Here is a 20952-nt window from a genome sequence, read left to right as displayed (position 1 = left end):
GTCACTTTGGTGCTGGACAGACAGCTTGGTTACCTTTGAGTGGGATGTTGTCTGCCATTTGGAGTTGTTGAAGATGCCTTCCAGTAGCCATAACATCCTGTGGCTGCCTGCTACCTGTTACATATGGACATGACTCTGCTTGTGATTGATGCTTATTGGTGGGCTGCGGCTGGGTATTACATATGGACTCTGATATACTTTAAGGCAGTGGGACAGATGTTTTAATTTTAGATATCATGTTTCAAAGACATTGCTGTCCTTCATATATTTTCATGTGTATATTGTCCCTGGATGCTTACATGTCTGTTTATGTTAAGTGGTGATGTGGGAATGTCTGAAATATTACAAATGCGATGATCACCATGCTATAGATAATTATTATACTGCATGGCTTGGCTGAAGATGTACATGAGGGAGTGAAATGCCTGGATCAAATGATCTGCATGTTTGACAAGCATTTTGGTGCATTTACTGTCTCTGTGGGACTGTCTACCTCCAAGCACCAGTGCTGATGGCATTCCAATGGCAGTTGGTCATCTGCCTGTAATATAGATACACACCGCAACATAGATAGCTCAAGGTCACATACTGCTACCTCTTCCTTGGCACCTACTGGTAGCAAGCACGGTACAACACAGCATTACCATCCATACAGATATAACCCATGAGGTGGCCATGCACATAGCATGACAAGGCAGTTACTGTTATGCAGTTCTTCTCTGTTCTTGCTGACTGGTGTTGCTGTCCGTGCTATTTCTCTGAGATGATGCACTTACAGCTGGGCACTACCTCTGGACTGCAAGGCATACACATCTCTCACCAATCACTCAGCCTTTTCACACATTGTCATCCACATCCTTAGTCCCCCTTCTCTTCTACTGATATGTCCATTGTTGATACCTATCGATGTGCCCATCACCAATTGTATATCTGATAACTTTTTCAAGCCCTCACTACTATGCTACATGGATTGGTAATGTGAGAGCCACAGCAAGATCAAATAATGCACTGCACAGCATAGCCTTGGTTTAGTATTGCATGCATCAGTTTAATCTATTTTTGTATCGATTCTGGCGCATAGCTTTGGACTCCGCCTCTTTCCCAGTGTTACAGTGTATTTCACATTGTTCTGATGTGCATGGCCTTTCTGACATCAGATCGTCCAATGACTCCTCAACCAGCAATTCTACTGCAGCTTCATCTTGTGTGTTTGCTCCTGTAAAAGCAATCTACTATTGTAGCTGTCTGCATATAACCATATTGTGTAGCATTGCATGGACAGCAAGTATTTTTATTTTATTTTATTCTTTTTTCCTTTGTTGACTAGTTTTGTCTAACTAGGCTGGCGGGGTCTTTACAGGGGACACCAGAGGTTGTATTTCTGCTACAAGACAACATTTTGCAAGGGAATTGTGGATCTTCATCTAGTCTTTTGAGCATTACATAGTGTTACAGAACTCCAAGATCAAGGCAAGTACAATTAACAACATGGAAAAGAGCAGTGTAAAATCAGTTAAAATACGAGAAAGATGCCTAACAGAAGGACAGGAGACACTGAGAGCTGATTCTGTTGTTGTTGCAGTGGATGATACAAGCAAGCAGCACTTAGCTGCTCTTCAGACTGGTTCTGTGCAGGGAAGTATTGAAAAACAGAGCTGGAGGATATTAAAAGGTAGAATGAGAAATTGCTGGATTGTTTGATAAGGAAGAACCAGGAGATGAATCTGCTGTATCATCAGGTGAGACTGTGAATCATGTATTTACTAAGAATATGGAACAGAAAGATTTTTTTTTATAAAGGACATAAAAATCATTTTGAGAGCAAGTAAAACAGGCACTATGGGAGTGGACAAGGCTTTCTTACAATATACAAAACACTTAAGGGAATAGGAGCTGGCTATCCCAGGCAAAGCGGCTTGGACTGTCTAACATCTCTTCTCTGGCTCACTTATATACTGGACTCCATCTGAATGCCATCAGAAACTAAGCCTACTGTTGAAGTTAATAATGTGTTGTTTGTATCTTGACATTATTCATGGTGAAGGAAAAATGCTGCTCAAGGCTAGGCTGATATGTGTTTTGGACACATATTCTGAGAGCTCCATCATGTCTCTTTACATATAGTCCAAAGAATCATACATCTCAGGTAATTTATTCCTATGTATACTATGACTGTTTCATAAGTAAACTTGTGGTGCAATGACATGAGTGCCTGCATGATGATGTGGTGAATCCTGACCCCCCCGATAGGCAAAGTGACAGTGACCCTTTCCTTGCTGAGCCTGGTGAGTCGTACAACACTTTGTCTATGTGTGGAACCATCTACAAACCACTGTCCTCAACCTCTAACCCTCCATAATAGTATTTGTAAACAACACCTAGCTCTTTTTCTCTCTACCCCTTACAAAACACACTCACACAAATATGAACTAACACAACTTGTAATATACTCATCTTAATGATTCTGTTCCTGTTCCTTCTATCCTCTGAGATGCTCAAAACCATTCCAAACTTTTAACAGAGGGCTATTATATAAACCTCCACCTCAAAGTATTGTCACATAGTATCCTGTATGTACTGTTGCTTTTCTTTTTCAATAATAACCTGTCTGTACTGTTATTTTCTTTTTTATTTGTTATTAATTGATTCACAATGTCTACTTCATATTGTGTAAAATTTGTAACTTTTTAACATTCATTCATTCATAGGTTCATAGGTTGGTACTAGGATATTAGCCCTAGGGCCTATACAAGCCTAGCCATAACAATTCCCTGGCTATTTCTTCCCACACTATTTACTTCCCTGGATCCCTGTCTAGCAAGCGACTGACGTGATCCCGGGAGTGAATTTCCTTTCTCCCATCCAATTGTCAAGGTTCCTTTTGAAGAGGCCCAAAGAGGCACTCTGCTTGACATGTATGGGCAATCTATTCCAGAGTTTGGGGAGTCTCTGGGTCAGGAACCTATCCCTCCAGCATGTTTTGTTTATTGTGATGACAAGGTTTAGATCCCTGGAGTGTGTGGTTCTGAGGCATTGGGATTTCTTTAAGTGTAGCATGTCCAACAGCTCTGGGTTTGACATGGCCTTGTATGTTAAGCAGAGATTGCCTCTGAGTAGACGATATGTGACAGAGTATAGCTGGAGTTTTTTAAGGCGGTCAGCATAGGGCATCTGCTTTAGGCCTGTGATTCTTTAAGTGAGGTATTTCTGCGACCTTTCCAGTTGTTGCAGATGGCTTGAGAGGTACATACCAAACGGGGCATTGGATTCTACAATGGATCTAATGAGGGATGAGTACAGTGGGACAATGACCTCCTTTTTTCTGGATGAAAAGCCCTTAGTGATGAGGTGTGCCACATAGAAGGATTTCCTGACTGTTGTGGCGATGTGGTTATCGAAGGTTTAGTGTACTGCCACCAATATGGTAATTCATGGGTACATGTTTTTTTTTCCCAAAGGGGATAACTATACATTTCTTGGCATTGAGCTTGAGCCCATGGCTCTGGCACCAAGCATCTGTTTCTGCAAGGCCCTTTTGTAGAGTATCCACATAATTTGGGGATTCAATAATGGCTCCCAGTTTGCAGTCATCTGCGAACTTTGTTAGCCAGAGTCCCTTAGTGTTGGTCTGTACTTCAGAGAAGTAGATGCCAAACAAGACCGGTCCCAGGACTGAACCTTGAGGTATTCCACTTGTCACTTGTCTGGAGATGGATTTGGAGTCGGCTACTTTTACAGTGTAAGTTCTATCAGTAAGCCAGTTAGCAACCCATTGGGTGACGTAGGGATTAATGCCCAGCTTATTAATTTTGTCTATGATTCCAGAGTGGGGGATGCTGTCAAATGCCTTGGCAAGGTCTAGATGGGCTGTGGGGACCACCTTACCCTTGTCCATGGCTCTGGAGACTGATTCAAAGAAGTCAATCAGGTTCAGGAGACAAGATTGGCCCTTCACAAACTCAAACTGGGTGGGGTCCAGTGTTTGAAGGTTGCCAATGTCTTTGTTTATAAGTTCCATGATAATACGCTCCATGGCCTTGCAGATAAGGCTCGTCAGACTGATGGGATGGTAGTTTCTGGGATCCAAGTTGGATCCCCACTTGTAGAGTGGGATAACTGTAGCTCTGCACCACTCAGTGGGCACGAAACCTGAGGTGAGGCTATGATTAAAAATGATACTTAGGTGAGGGGCCAGTTCATATTGTAGTTCATGTAGTACACAGCCCAGGATGTCATCTGGTCCCATGGATGCTGTATTCTTAGCTTTGGAGAGTGTGTTTTTTACCTGTGTGGCCATTATTACTGGAATTTGGCAATCTTTCGGTATTCAGATGGGCCATTTAGGGGGTGGGGGGGGGTGAAGTTGGCACTGAATCGATCTGCCAGAATATTGTCAATATCCTTGGGATCAGTATATTTAATGCCATTCTGTTTTAGCTCAGAGCAGATCTGAGCATTGACATTTAGATTCTTGACATAGTTACAGAATGCCTTGCGGTTGTCTTTGGAATCTTTGGCAATTTTATTTTCGTAACTAGCTTTGGAGGATTTTATGAGGGATCTCAGTTTCTTACTGAGGCTGGAAGAGGAGTTTTTTGCATCCTAGGATTTTCCTCTTTTCTACAATAGTTTCTTCTGTTTGTTGTAAAGTTTGCTTATGGCAGGGGACCACCAGATTGGCTTCCTTTTTTTTGGATGAGAGCACCTTGGTTCTATTTGGGATGGCACGATTCATGCATGAGTGGATGTGCTCATACAGTGCCTTAGTGTAGGATTGAATTCCAAGAACCATTGGGCAAAGGTGTTGGTAGTTGAGTAGTTTTCCCAGTTAATGGCAGGGTAGTTAAAATCACCTAGTATTAAGGTATTTGGTTCTATCTTAATATTTTCCAGTATGTTTAGAAAGGTGTAGTGAGAATCTTGGGGTATTGTGGGGGATCTGTAGCAAGCTACAATTTGGATTGCAGTCTTACCTAGTGTTAGTTGCACCTGGAGAATTTCATATGCATTGTGTTGGGCAACTAGCCTTGTGGTGTGAATATCTTTGGTGACTACTGACACTCCTCCACCTTTAGTGTTTTGGTCCTAGTCTAGTGGCCGAAAAGTGTGGTAAGAGTTGTAGCCTGGTATTGCAGGGGTGCTCTCTGGAGCCTTGAACCAGGTCTCAGTTACTGCACAGATATCGATGTTCTCCATTTTTAGGAGTGCCTTGAGAGAGTGCATTTTGAGGTTTAGACTTCTAGCATTGAGTAGCATTACCTTCAGATTTTGTATGCTTGTACCTGTTACGGTGGTGGTTTTGTCCTTTGAACTTTGCCTAAAAAAGGCACTATAGGAGTTTTTCTCCCCAGGTCTACTCTGAAAAAGGGCTTCTGCTCAGTCAGACTAACCTGGTCAGCAAATGTCAACATAAATAAATATATAAATGACTAGGATGTTGGATTGTGTGGAGATTTACCTTGTGGCCTTCTGAGATGAGACATTGTCAGTTATAGATGCATGTTTCATGGAGGATGATGTCTGAGTTGAGTGGTTGTGAGAATGCTGTGGGTCCTTACATTAGGTTACATTATGGTGGCCTTTGTGATGTTAGTAGATTATTATTAACAGACTCAGCAAATGTAGCTCCATGCATTTGGTCTGCATTGTATACAATAGGCATAGTGCGGTGGTCTTGTTGCTGACAACTTGTTTGCTATTTGTAGTGACTGCACGTAAGAGCTTTGCCTCCAGTTATATTATATAACTATGTCTTTAACACAATGTATAAGTTTGTTTAAATGTTTAGTGGTCCTCAGTCAACATAATACAATAGCCACATTATCTTAGGATGGTCATTTCAACCAAATTGGCTGCAGAGAGAGTTGGAAAGTGCAAGTCCATGATTCCAGAAGTTTACCAATGTGAGCTGTAGGGGGAGTGACATTAATGTGGTTGAAGCTGATTTACTGGAGGGTTAACTGTATAAAACAATAAACATACTTCAGAATATGAACAGCAATGTGCCTCAGTGCAAATCAGCATTTCTTCATACAGCTACTGAATATTTTGAACAGTAGGAGTTTAAAAAGAAGTTTATATAAGGAAGTTAGGATCCATGTGCCTTATCCATTCGGTAAACTGTTAAAGGTTGTTGTAAGATGAGCAGTATCACACAAATCTATGTATCAAATTACTATGTCCTTCACTGTGCTGCAGTCGTCACAAACCTTAGGGTTAGGGCACGGGTCATGGAAAGGGGATAGCCCTATGGGCTATCCCCTGACTATGACCCGTGCCCTAACCCTAAGGTCTGTGAGTACTGCACGGAAGTTCAGTACAACACCCGTTCGTTGTACTGAACTTCGCATAAGTGCACTTTCGATTAAGTGCACTTTTGCTGCAGTGAGCATTCCATGCACTATTTTGAATTAGTGAAAATTCGATCTAGTGTATGGAACCCATATACAGATATGAAAGTCCCAGCCAAGCAAGAGTCTTCACTGTGTAATACATTAAGCCTCCTGTAGTGGAGGCTCATGGGATATATACAAATGACCCATTAAAGATGTGCATATGTTCAGCTATATGACTTCTGAATGCCCATGATTTTCTACTTTTTTTAAGTCTTAATTGTGCAGACAAACTCCCCATGTGTTAAATTGCACACAGACCCAAAACACACTGGTGACATGTTTATGGAGTACCCACTGGTGACATGGTTATGGGGTACCTACTGGGCACCATTTGACAACAGTAGTGTTTCTCCCACATTTTGTCTTCACCAAACATAAGAATTCCTCACTGTCAACACTCCTGCTTGATGCATTGTTCAGCTGTGAATTCCTGCACCATGATGTACAAAATGGCACAGGTCAAAAATGATCAATCCCCCTTGTAATGGCAGTTATTGTTAATATAGGAAATATGAAAATTATGTTGATGCACTGAGATGAGAGAAATTGTGAGAAAAGGCAGGAAGGATGGAAACTGCAAGCTCTGGATATTGTGAAGATGAATTTTCTTAATATTTGAATCAGATACCGTGCATGTATGCATACTTACATGTGTACGCCCACATTCACTGCACTGCACACAACGCGCACACACACATATACACACACACACACACACACACACACACACACACACACACACACACACACACACACACACACACACACACACACACACACACACACACACACACACACACACACACACACATAAACACACAGAACAAATGAGATGGACTGCGACTGTAGAAGAAATGCACAAACTATTGTAGGAGAATGAGAAGAGGATCAGGTGATGTAAAGCAGTAATACTTTGCGGAAGAGTAATTATAACTGTGACATTCCTTCAGAATAACTTAAATGACGCATGCAGAGAGAACACATACAGGTGGTAATGAGTAATCACAATAAAATGAAAGTAAAGAAATGCATAAGAATGTAAGGATCTGGAAATAAATGGGACTAACTGAAAGTCGTTTGTAAAAACTTTGATTTTTATTAAGACCATTGGCCTGCTGAGAGTTACGATAAATAATACATTTAATTTCAGAGTTTTTCAGAGGTCAGACTTGTGGACTCTATGCTATAGAACATAGAGAGACAAGTCATTGCCACTGTGATAATTGATGATGAAGTGTGGTACATCTGTTTTTGAGTGTCCACATTTTGGACTGTCTCTGAGTTTTCTCTGAAATGGCCAGCCAGACATCTGCCAATTTCTCCTCCACAAATAATGAGACATTTTTTCCAAAGGATACTGTGTCCAGGCTTACCAGAACTGCCTGGGTCCCCATTCGTAATATGAAAGACATCTGAATCTCTTTAAATATTAAGGCTGAAAAGAAATATTACTCGCAAGTAAGAGTGAATGATCAATTACAGACAAACACAAATAATGCAAGCAGTATTGAGGTAGCTAATATTTAACATTTGTGTACCATCAAACCACAGTGGTTGAAGAATTACACTCTGTATACAGAAAACTTGGTTTATAGAAGTATTAGTGAACAATCTAAAAGACAGTGAGAATATGCAGAAAAGTAGTTTGGCATTTTCTACAAAACTGAGACTCGGCAGTAAAACAAGTCTACACATCAGAAGTGTTGTGATGCAAACTACCTTTATTCCTTCATGTCAGGTATATCAGATGTCATAAGTGAGACATACAAATGTGTATATGAATTGCATTAATGCCTCTGTAGACAGAGACAGAGTACTCTTTAGACCCTATGAGAATAAAAGGAAACTGCAGTGCATTAGATAGCTTGGCCTTTTACATTTGGATGTTATCCGTACCTCTGAATCATGATCATTTGTTTAATTCTACAAAGTGTGACTTGAGATACTTTTTGAATACTATCAGTGTGTCACTATTCTTTTTGTCATCAGTAATACTGCCTCCGTGAGCGGGGTTAATTTAAGAGAAAATGCATTTTGTGATTTGTAATTTGAATGGAGGCATGAGTAACTGAAGCTTGTCAGTGTTTCTAGGAAAGTAAGCTCGATGTCTTTGAAAAAGTATTAGTTTTAGTGGGGTACAGTAGCTGTAATTGAATAATGTGCATGTAAGGGAATTGACTACCAGCTCAGCCCTTGGATTGTATAGGTACCCAGTTACATTTTTCTGTGGTATTGCAGTGGTGTTCCCTATGACTGGTGATGGGAATAAACCTAAGAATTTTATTCTCAACAGTCCAAATCTGGGAGGTACAGAAAATAGTGATGACTGGAAGGGATTATTCTAGTCTGGGTATAAGTACACTAACACTGATTGCTCCTCTGACATTTGATGCTAGCTGGTTTAAATTTTATAAGATTCTTTGAGTTGAGTTAAGACTCTGTTTTGATGATATCTGTGTGTAATCAGTAAATGAGTGGTAAGGGTCAAGAATGAGACCCAAATATTTCAGAGAAGTGATTATTTCCAGTAGAGTACAAAAGGGTACTGTGACACTAATGTTTGCTTTATATCTAAGGTGCTGTTTTGTACTGAATAGCATGATATTAGTTTTAGAGATGTTAATACACCTTTATTGGTGTTATAACCAATTCATTAGATGTAAGAAGTCAGCTTAGAGTTTAGTAGCAGTATGTCTGGTGCCCTTCCCTGATTTTATGATACCTATATCATCAGCATATAGCAAGCATTTTAGCTGAAAGGCATTTCCAGGGCAAATTATTTGAGAATTAGAGAGGTCCCAAAATAGACCATCTAAAACTCCTAAGAGGATATTTCCAATTCTTGAATGGGTGTTGGATCCTACTTCATAGAAAGTTCTACCTGTGAGATAGCTTTTTAACTGGAGGAACTTCATTACAAAATGCAGTTGTAGCGAGTTTGTTTAACAGAAGTCTATGATAAGCTGTCTCAAAACCATGGTTCATATCCAAGAATATGACTGCACTTACAAGGCTGCTGTCCATATTGGTATAAACTTGGTTGGTAAATTTATAGTGTGTGATGATTTTGCTATACCTAGGTCTAAACTCATGTCATGTGTCATTGAATAAATCACATTTTGAAATGTATTCGAAAATGTGATTGTACTATATCGTTTCAAGTATCTTTGTGAGGCAGAGGTTAGGAATAGGCTAATAGAGTGGTGCCTTTGGGGTGTGGGATAATCAATGCACGCTTAAATCTGTCTGCGATACAACCAGCTGTGATAGAAAAGTTATAAATGAAAGTGACAGGAGAGCAATGAATGAGCTACCTAACCTGAATAGTTTGGGATGTACTATGTGCAACTTAGGGTTGTATTTGCTATGTATATTGTTAAGAAGAACTTTTACTTGTGTTTTAGTTATTTTTCAAAATCAGAAGGGGATATTCTAAAAATGATGCAGAGGAGGATGGAATGGGTAGATTCTCTTAGAAGGATATATTTATTAGAGGAGGGAGGACAAGCAATATTATACATATTCTATAAGGATATAATTTGAAGGGAGTCTGGCAAAAACGTTATTACCACATAGGCTGTTGCAAACCAAGAGTTTGGGTTGACTAAGTGTAGATGCTTACAGATCCCTGAAATAGTTGGCCTTGTGGCAGTTAGTTTGCACACTAGTATGGTTGCACAGTGTTAGGTAATCCTTGTGGCTGTTAGTGCTAGTGTGTTTTACTTCACATTTTCAAAGCTTGATTCCTCTTTTTCAGTAGTTATTTTAGTTCTGTTAGCCAAGAGATATTTTGTCCTCTGAAAGCAAATCTGTCTTGTTTGTGACAAAGTAGATTATGGGAGGAAAATAATGCTGAGGTAGCATCGTTTAGCTGGATATTGTAGTCCAGGCTAGAAGCTGTAATTCAGCAAGCAGGATATCTATACAAGGGTCAGTGATTTGCCTGGTGAGTTTGTTGCCTCATGGCATGTCTGGTTCATAAGACTGTTGGGCTCCTTGTCATGCCTACAGAACACTTCTAATTAGCATGATATTACCATATTGCGATCCAGTCATATGTTACCTCACATTGATAGTATTGTCAAGAGCATATGGGTTGCCATGCTTTGATTATATTCCTATGCTTGTCTGTGCAGTATTCTGGCTGTGCTATGCTACATGTACAGTTACCTTTTTTATCAGTAGTATGATTCTCAGATATTCACATCTTATGCTGCTTCAGGATTGTTATACTATGCAACAAGATCAGCTTTGCTATATCACTGGGGTTTTTTGTTTGCAGATAGGCATTACTGCACCTATAATATCTGTTTGGATAGGAGGCTGTACATAACCATTTAGTGGTTTGCGATGTGTATCCCAATTCATCATCCTTAATTTGCATGTCCTACTGTCACAGCTAGTAGCACACTTGCCTATGACATCAGAAGATTAGAAGACAATGGTTTCTATTCCCCAGTTGTGGGGTTGTATAAGGTGGTGCTCCAGTATTGAATCTGCCATCATTCAGATGAGATGTTAAATCAGTGTCCCATCTGCCTCAACTCCTGAGCTTGGCAGTAGCTTGGCTGGCTGTAAATGGTCTCATGGCAGCTTTTAAAAAGAGCAGGGGAGTTTTCATAGCGACTCAGCCAAGTCTCACCTAATCAATATGAATACCACTTTGGGTGTCCATGGGAAAAGGGCATAGGCTTAATGAGAGAACAAAACATAAATAAACACATAACACATAACAAATAACTAAATAAAGAAATAATTGTACACATTGATGATATAGCCATTTATCTACCATTGCAAAGTATTTATGAATCATGTGCAATTCTGGCATGAGTTGATGGATAAAAGACTTATGAAACTGAGCTCCATATGTATGACTGTTTCTGGAAACAGATTAGCAAATACTAGAGATCCTACATGTTATGATCTGCTAATTTAGTCTGCTTGCCTAAGCAATGCATATCACTGTGCAAAACAAAACAAACCAAATGTTTACCAGTAGAAAGAAAAAGAATGTTTACTCTTCCGCAGTCTATTTGAAATCTGCATTTGCAGACAGAAAACTATCAAGTCATTTCTCTTATGGTGCAAATAAATCCTTGGAGTGTTTCAGATGATGTTAAGAAGAGTGATCATATCTTATTAGGCTTTACATCTGCTATTTGACATGGTCTTGCATCATCAGCTAGAAACTTAGAATTCAGAGTAATTGTAGTTCATATATATTATGGTCATGAAAAGGTCTTTGTAAGTGCAGAGGCAATTCATTTTTATGTGCACACTGTCAATGATTTCAACTATCATTATATTATTTAACTACTGTGACAGTATCTCACTTTTCATAACATTTTATTCATTCATTCACTCATTCATTCTTGAATAAACTACATAATACTGTAAAGAGTCACTATAGAGTTATTGGATATCCTGATACACCAGTGGGTGCAAGGCATAACAGTTCCATCTTAATGGAGTGCCTTTCAAAGGATATGCACATTTAAACACACACACCCACACATACCCCCCCCCCCACACACACACACACACACACACGTACACACACACACGCACACACACAAACACGCACACACGCATACACGCTCACATGCACACACACTCCATATTACAGTTATGGGCAATATGATATATTGGATGTGTAAGATAGCCGAAGAAATCACTGAAAACATATTTATACAGGGGGAAAACATGAAGAAATGCATTTTAATAGTGTTTAAATCCATTTTTTTCTTAATGTGTTTAGGTTTAATGTTTGCTTAATTTCATACAAATTAATCACCTACAGTAGATAATTTTACATTTCTGAATTATTTCAGTAACTGCAGTTATACACACACACACACACACACACACACACACACACACACATATATATATGTGTGTGTGTGTGTGTGTGTGTGTGTGTGTGTGTGTATGTGAGTGTGTGTGTGTGTTTGTGGTTTTGCTTCAGAATGTTGAAACCCCAAATGATCAAAGATGACATCGTTAAGATGAAATTAGCGAAAACTCACATCAGCAAAATACCGGATCGACAAATATCTTCCCAGGATAAGTGATCACTAACATTGAATGTCACAAAAACCAAACCAAACCATCCCCAACTCATCCAGGTGGGGATCTATGCCCTCCACACCCCCTAACTGAATATACTAACTCCAAGATTGCACTACAGTTGGGAAAGGGGCAAAGTTCACCTTGTTGGCGAACAGGTTACTTACCCTAGGAATACATTCACTGATGCTGTCCTTCACTGAAATGAGTTTTCGCAGTTTTCAGCTTGACAATGTCATCCTCGATCTTCTGGGATTTCGATATTTTCAGGTAGACCCATATATATATATATATATATATATATATATATATATATATATATATATATATGTGTGTGTATATATAAATATACATACATATATGCATTACCTTCAGTTGGTCAACTTACCACAAGACTGGCACTCATATGATCGAGACTAAAACACCAGAATGTTTAAATACACGAAACTCCGTAGTACCAAAACTTGGAATGCCAAAATGGCTACTGCGAATGTCATACAACACTTTTATGACTGCAGACCACACTGCAGTCATAAGACCACATTCTACATTTAAAATGAGCATGGAAAACAAATGGAATGGAGTTCAGAGTACAGTGAGGACTGAAAAATTTACCCTTTTCCCCACTGTAGTATGATCTTGGAGTTGGCCTATTTAATTAGCAGGGGGTGTGGGGGGGATGTCCACCACATGGGGAGTGCAGGGGGACACTGTTGATGAATTCGATTTTTGTTTTTATTGCTTATTTTGAATCTGGAATGTGGTGTTATGACTGCTGCTCAGTCTGCAGACATAAGAGTGCTTTATGACATGGGCATTTGGTATTTCTGATTTCCAAGTTTTGGTACTCCGAAGTTTCATATTTTAAAACATTCTGGTGTTTTAGTCTCGATCATATGAGTTTTGGTCTTGTGATAAGTCAATCAACTGAAGATAATCCGTATATATATATATATATATATATATATATATATATATATATATATATAATTTATTTATTTATTTTACATTTGTTGACCAGGATAGTCTGACTGGATACATGCCCATTTTCAGCGGAGGCCCGGGGAGAAAAGCTCCAAACTTACAAACAGACAAAGACAAGCAAGTTACAGTATATGCACAAACATATTGTATTAACATACAAGTTACAGTCTCACATTTCAGGCCTATGAAGAATATAACTTATATCCAGAAATATATACAAATATGTTACAGTTTCTTTTATCAAACCTATAGGTGCAGCTATATAAAGAATATCTGCAGAGATGTTACAGTTTCTCTTTTCAAACCTTTTACTGTAAGAGGTAAGTCGCTGTGAATAAAAAAATTGCAGGGATATGGAAGTAGATTAGGCTTTAGTTATACTAGCTAGTATCTATCTATATATATATATATATATATATATATATATATATATATGATTTTTAACCTGAGAAATATACCTAGTAATAATGATTCATGTTATTGTTGTAACCATAGACAGTAGACAGATGAATCAATAGACAGGTTTGATCAGAGTAATGCAAACTTCTAAAAACTAGAAAACAGAAATATTTAAAAATGAAATGCCATGATAAGAGCTGCTCAATAGACAAACTGTGACTTATGTGGACAAAATATTGTATACAATGAATGTCTTGCATGACTGTATTCTTTGCACAAGTAATGAGAATAAAACTACTAGCAGGTTTATAAATAGTTTTTAAAATATGCATACAATAAATTTCCTTGACTAATATAGGACTAAAGCAGAGACTGATGGTACAAGATTTTATACTTCATCGGGCTGAGGTATAGGAAAACTCAGGAGAGCAAAAACATTTTAGTGTCTCATCCATTCCTAAGCTCATGAGAATTACATGGGATATCACAGTATTTGTTATCACTGACATGTTCTCATTAATTTCTGATATTAACTTAGCAGAATAATAGATAATTGTCAGGCCACATATTACCATAGCCCGTGTCTATAAATAGATATATATGCAGCAATATTGAGCCTTACTTTATATGGCGATATGCATTTTCATTGCAAGGAGTTTACACCTGATAAATAGGCAAAGCTGGTGTTTATGGGCATTCCCTTAAGCCTATAGACAATAGAATGCATTTGTCTTCATGTGTTGTCTGTTAACTGACTCACTGGAAATATACTTAACCATACTGTAGAGCTGAATATACAACCAGCACAGCATAATAACAGACAAATGGTCCACATTAAATTAACACAAGGATGTGGGGTAATATAAAAGCTCGTGTAAACTGTAGTATATTTCTGAGCTCAAGCTGTTAAAAAATTCCAGATAATACTGACCACTGATAGTTTAACTTAATTTTTTGTTTTTTTTTAATGGAGTCTTTCATGCTGTTAATGTCACAAGAATGCATTACAATTTTATTGATGTAAAGCCTGCTGCGTTTAATCTCTTGCTCAACTTATCTTACCTGCAAACTGTCTTTCTCATACTTTGTTCTTAACTGACAAGCATAATGAGTGAAGGAATACAAAATGGACCTAGCCATCACAAGTACAAGTCATCATTTGAAAGCAACAGTTATATTCCATAATATCCTTGTGTGAATTTTTTTATCAAAAGTGTATTATTGCACTGCTAAAGAAAAACTTGCTAGATTTCTATTGTTAGAACATTGTTTGTGTCTGTGACTTATCCATACCTGAAAATTAATGACAATACTGCAAGGAACAAAGCAAGAATAGCATTGCTGGCTTGTTAAGGTCGCATTTTCAAAATACAGTTAGAATTTGGGGCTTTATTAGATTTCAGGCCTGACATGGTCTTGTCATCAGGGATGTAACTCTATTTTCAAGGAAGCCAACTAGTAAATTTTAGAATGTGTTTTACAGAGATGTCTTGTGATAGATGTAATTTCCCCAGATACTAGGCCACCTTCAGAGAGTAAATGAACAGTTATGCTCCTATCAGACTTAGGTACACATCTTGGTCAGAGGTGAGTTTCTTTTGCCATCATTTCTCCCAAGTAATTAAGTCCCTTAGGTTCTCTAGAGTACTGAATATCTACCCATCTGTGGCTCTTTTTTTGACGGAAATAAGATACCGCTGCAACTATAAACTGTTTTCTTTTGTTTTGCAGTGATATTTCAAAAAAATCAAGTCTCAGGTTTAGCTGAAAATAGAAAATGACAATGTACCACAGTTTAGAAATACTTATTTATTTTACATCTAACTGAAATCAAATTGAATGTAAGTTAATCTGAAATCAGCTTTATTCATTATCAGTAGATTTTCAAAATGAGAACAGATGTGAGAAAGAAGAGCCTGCGGCTTTTCATTCCAAAAAGAGCACCGATGAATTCTGCCATGTTCCTTCCTGTCAAGCATGTCAAGTCAGTACATTTGAAATGTCTAAATGGAATAAATGCATCTAGACAGCACCAGTAATTGATACATTTCAAGTCATTACTCCCAGTATATTCAGTGCAACCAGTCTATATTATTGCAACATATCTTAACAAGGCTAGGCAGAACACTAATAAGTGATGCATTTTATGTCATTATTCCCAGTCTATTCAGTGCAACCAGTCTATATTATTGCAGCATGTGTTGGCAGTTAACAAGATATAAAATGCCCTTGCATTTGTTAGATACATTCCGTTGGACTGAATTTGTTCTTCGCTTTTGTATATGACGGCAACTTAAGGTTACTATCAGTCCGCTTCTTTACACTTTATTTTCATAATGCTGTTTTGTGCAAAATGGACAATTCAGCAAAAATAGTAAATACAATTTGTAAGACAATGATATTTTTAAGTTTCATTTTTTTATTTTCCAGCACTGAAATGTTACTGATTATATGTGTTGATTTAAAGGGGCAGTGTGCATTAAGGAACATTAATGAAAACATTTGTAAAAAAGTTCAAAATATGTTATGTTCTACCACTGAAATAATTAGGTATTCTAAACAGCAGTAACCTTAACTTAAAGGGAAGCTCTTGTATCACACTAATCAAGGAATACCATGTTATATTTTATTGTTAAGAGACTGTTCTTCATAGTTACTAACATGTAATAAGTAGATTTTGAGCATCATAATTTTAGAAATCTGATGCCTATTACTGTGTCAAATAAAAAGACAGTCATCAAGAACACACTGTATAGCCATCATAAAAATGTGTGTGTGTGTGTGTGTGTGTGTGTGTGTGTGTGTGTGTGTGTGTGTGTGTGTGTGTGAGAGAGAGAGAGAGAGACAGCCTAATATGCTAGGCATCTTCAAGAAACTAATATGCGTTTTGGTAAGTAGACCAAGTATATTGAAACATTTTTTAATATATTGTTTTGTCTGGAGGTTTGAACAAGTGAACAGGTTAGATCAAATTATATTACCCTTGTTATAACACTTATACCTTGCTTGGTTGAAGAGATTCATTTTTCACACTTTCCTCAACTTAGAGAAGGGCAGTATGTTAGTTATGCAATTAACAATAGATTTCCATATGCTAAAGGTGATGACTGAGAATGAATGTTCATTTTTTTAGTATGATGAAACAGCTAAGGAGGTGAGAGGACAAGTGGACTGTGATGGCAGGTTATACTTGCTTGTCATTCTGAGGATCTGCTGTCAAAACCTGTAAAGGATTCTAGGTTGACCAATTTAAATAAAGTGGAGCCTAGTAGGAGGGCCATTCTTTATGAAATTGTTAGCTACTTGGCTTTAATTATTTTGTGGCAGTGCTGTCTGAACCTGGGGAGTTATAAATCCAAGGATGTTATTTGTGTTTTTTCACTCAATGTGTTTTTCTGATTTGCCAGCGCCTCCACCACATCTATCAGTTCTGTATGTGTTATATACTGCTCATTCCGGGCATTGCCACCAGATGGAAGAATGGCATTTCTGTCCAGATATGTAGCACTAAAACGGAAAGCAGGTGTATCCCTTTTCCTGTTCCTATATCTACCAACTATACAGATTTTCAAAGAATGTCCAGCTTTTTGACTCATATTTTTGGTTTGTTCCTCATAAAAACTGTGTTTTTAGATAAATCACTGGGATTATCTGAGGATTAAAGTCACTAAATAATAACTTGTATTTGTGTTTCAGATTTCATATCCTTCAGAACATGCATGCTAACACAAATCTTATTAATTTAACAACTTTCTAAGTTTATAAGAACAATATTCAAAATGTACCCCTATTATTGGACCTTTGTCCCCCATTATGGCAAGCTTTGTCCAAATTTATTGCACTAAGTGGTTGAGATGTATGCCTGTTCCCCACTGCTACCAATGAGAAAGTAAGCTGGAATCCACAAGTGATGTCTGGGCCCGATGGTGGGATGGTGAGCAGGACCACACTACTGGCACAGTCATGACAGGTGTTGTAGAAATATGATCCATAAATGGTGATAAATAAAAAAAAAACAAATACAAAAGAAAAGATTGCAGCAATGGCTGGGAGAAATAAAACATAGGCTTGAGAACAGACAAGCATGCTATATATGTTAATAAGAAAATCAAATGTCTGCATTGATCTGAAGCACTAAATTTATATATTGGTCTGTTCCCAGCAACTGCCTACATGTGCTGTATAACTCATGGATACTTTTATGTGCTGGCAGAAAAGCAGTGAAACAAGTAGCATTTCCTGATAAATGTGTGCAGATATGCTGCAACAAGAAAAAGTATGGATAATGTGCCACTAAAGACCTTTCTAGAACGATGATGATGTGTACAGCTGTCATAGTGTACATATCTTCAATAAGAGGTTGTTAACCTAGTATGGATAACAACAATAGAATTGCAAAGGACACATAGACTAATGAGTGCACAATTCTGTTACATTTTCATAATCCTAGCAAATATATATATATATATATATATATGTGTATATATATATATATATATATATATATATATATATATATATATAGATATATATATATATATATATATATATATATATATATAAACTAAAAATGAACTTCGTGACAATAAAAGCATTCAATAAAATAGTAAATAACACCAACAACTCTTGTAGAACTTTAGCTTTGTCTTATTTATTATCAAGACTTCTTCAGAAAGACATGTTTCATAAGTATGAGCAACCATTTTCACTTCCTTTATATACATTAGTTCTAGCAGTCCATTTAAATTAACAACAGTTCCTTTCCAATAGTAAAGTGTGAACAAGAAGGGTGCTGTGTGCATTTTCATTAACATTACAATTGCAGTTACATAAGGTAAATTGGTCAGACAGTAATAGCCTTGTGGTGCTGTGTGCATACTAAAAGGGATTGTGTGCAAAAAGGATTGTGTGCAAAAAGTGATCGTGTGCAAAAAGGGATTGTGTGCAAAAAGGGATTGTGTGCAAAAAAAAAAAAAAACAAAAAGGTTGGGGGGGGCAGGAAAGATGACAGTCATGCTGTGATGATTCTAATATAAACACGTAACTTATGAGTGTTTGCCTCCAAAGGTAAGTAAAGAAGGGAACGGAGGAAGGTGGAGGAGTCAGGTAGAGAGTCCTACTATGCTTTGGCATCGGTGTGTGTAGAGAAATGTGTGGGTATGCCACCTGATGTGGGGGAGTGGGAGGAATGCGGTGTGGACTTGAGGGGGGGCTGTTAGGGGGCCGCCCATGACAAGGAGCCTATGAATAACAGTGTCCCCCAGAAGACTGTCAGTGCAGATGGTACCACCCGTGGGCTGGTTTGGATGGTATCACCCCTTGAATGGCTGCGTGAAAATGTGAGACCAGGGGGTATAGTTGGTGGGGTCAGCGGGGGCTAGCCTGGTGATTGGGAGCATCTGTGTAGGGGGTATGGGGGAGTCAAAAGTCAGAGAGAGAGTGGGAGCATGTGTGCAGGGGGTATGGGGGAGTTTTAGTTAAAATTTCTTCTCTTCGTTCAAATTTTTTTGAGTGCGGTTAATTTTATATATATATATATATATATATATATATATATATATATATATATATATATGTATATATATATATATATATATATATATATATGTATATATATATATATATATATTTATATATATATATATATATATATATATATATATATATATACATGTAGGTTTCTACTTTGATTCATTGAAAACTCATTTCACTGAATTTCAAAACACTCACACCAAATCATTGAAAGCTCAAATCACTGAAAATTCATTTCAATGAATCACATTTCACTGAATATAAGTACTGTTGGACAAATAAAACGTATATGCCCTTTTCCCCACTGCAGTGCAATCTTGGAGTTAGTATATATAGTTGGGGGAGTGGGGTGCACAACCCCCCATATTGGAGGGTCATAGCCCCCACCTACTTTTAGTTTTATATTGTTAGCTTTCAGTGAAATGAGATTCATAAATATAAATGCTAAGTAGATGGGGGTTACGCCCTCCACACCCCTCAATGTAGGGGGGCTGTGCCCCCTACACTCCCCCAACTATATTTATTAACTCCAGGATCACACTACAGTGGGAAAAAAGGCATATACATTTTATTTGCCCAACAGTACTTACATTCAGTGAAATGTGATTCAGTGAAATGAGTTTTCAGTGATTTGAGCTTTCAGTGAATTTTTGAGGGTGAATTGAAATTCAGTGAAATGAGTTTTCAGTGAATCAAAGTAGACCCATATATATATATATATAGGTTTACTATCATATCTCTATGACAGTGAAACCAAGCCTACAGTTATTTAACATATTATATAACTTATTTTTATATGCCCCATTTCATTTTCTCATACAAATCTTATTATATACATATATCAGTATTATCAGAAGCATATAACTGTACTTATAAGAGAGAAAGAGAGAGAGAGAAAAAAAAGAAAAGGAAGAGAGTAGAGAAAAAAAAAAAAGAAAGAGAGAGAGAGAAGAAAAAAAGGAAGCTACAAAGAGTATCTACAAAGAAATATTACTTGCTGTTTGTATTAATAAAGTTAAACATGAAACATATTACTTACAACTATTTTAGTTCTAATTATTTGCAATTATATCATGACATATTACTTGTAATCATGTATAAGCAATAAAGTCATGATATAATATTTAGCAACAGTGTTTAAACAGCATATATAGTTTTAAAGAACTAATAAGTTATTATTTCACTTTTTCCATATTTTACATCATACTTCTCTCCTTGCCCTCCCCCACCCCTCACTAAATGCATAGTTTATAAAGAATGCCATTATTTAAAACAAGAAGAGAAAGAAAATGTATCAAATTACTAACCTTAGGTCTCTTTATCACAAAGAGAAACAAGTTGATTGATAGCATGTTATTTGTTCCTCAGAGAGTTTGACTATTTACAAAACAAAAACAGTTCTTTGCACACAGAAAAATAACTTTGAATAAATCTTTAAAATATTTGTGGCTTTCTGGAGATGCAGTAACTGTATTTGAAGAGATTAAGAGAGAAGGAAAGAAAAAAAAATATATAGAACATGTCATTTGTTTTTTAGTCTTTTTTGCTTCTCTGAAGTCTTCCAAGAAGTTCCTGT

Source organism: Protopterus annectens, chromosome 3.part0 (genome assembly GCF_019279795.1).
Source record: "Protopterus annectens isolate FY-2018-M chromosome 3.part0, PAN1.0, whole genome shotgun sequence".
Taxonomy (NCBI): Eukaryota; Metazoa; Chordata; order Ceratodontiformes; family Protopteridae; genus Protopterus; species Protopterus annectens.
The sequence above is the reverse complement of the archived record's forward strand: the minus strand, read 5'-3'. Positions refer to the sequence as shown.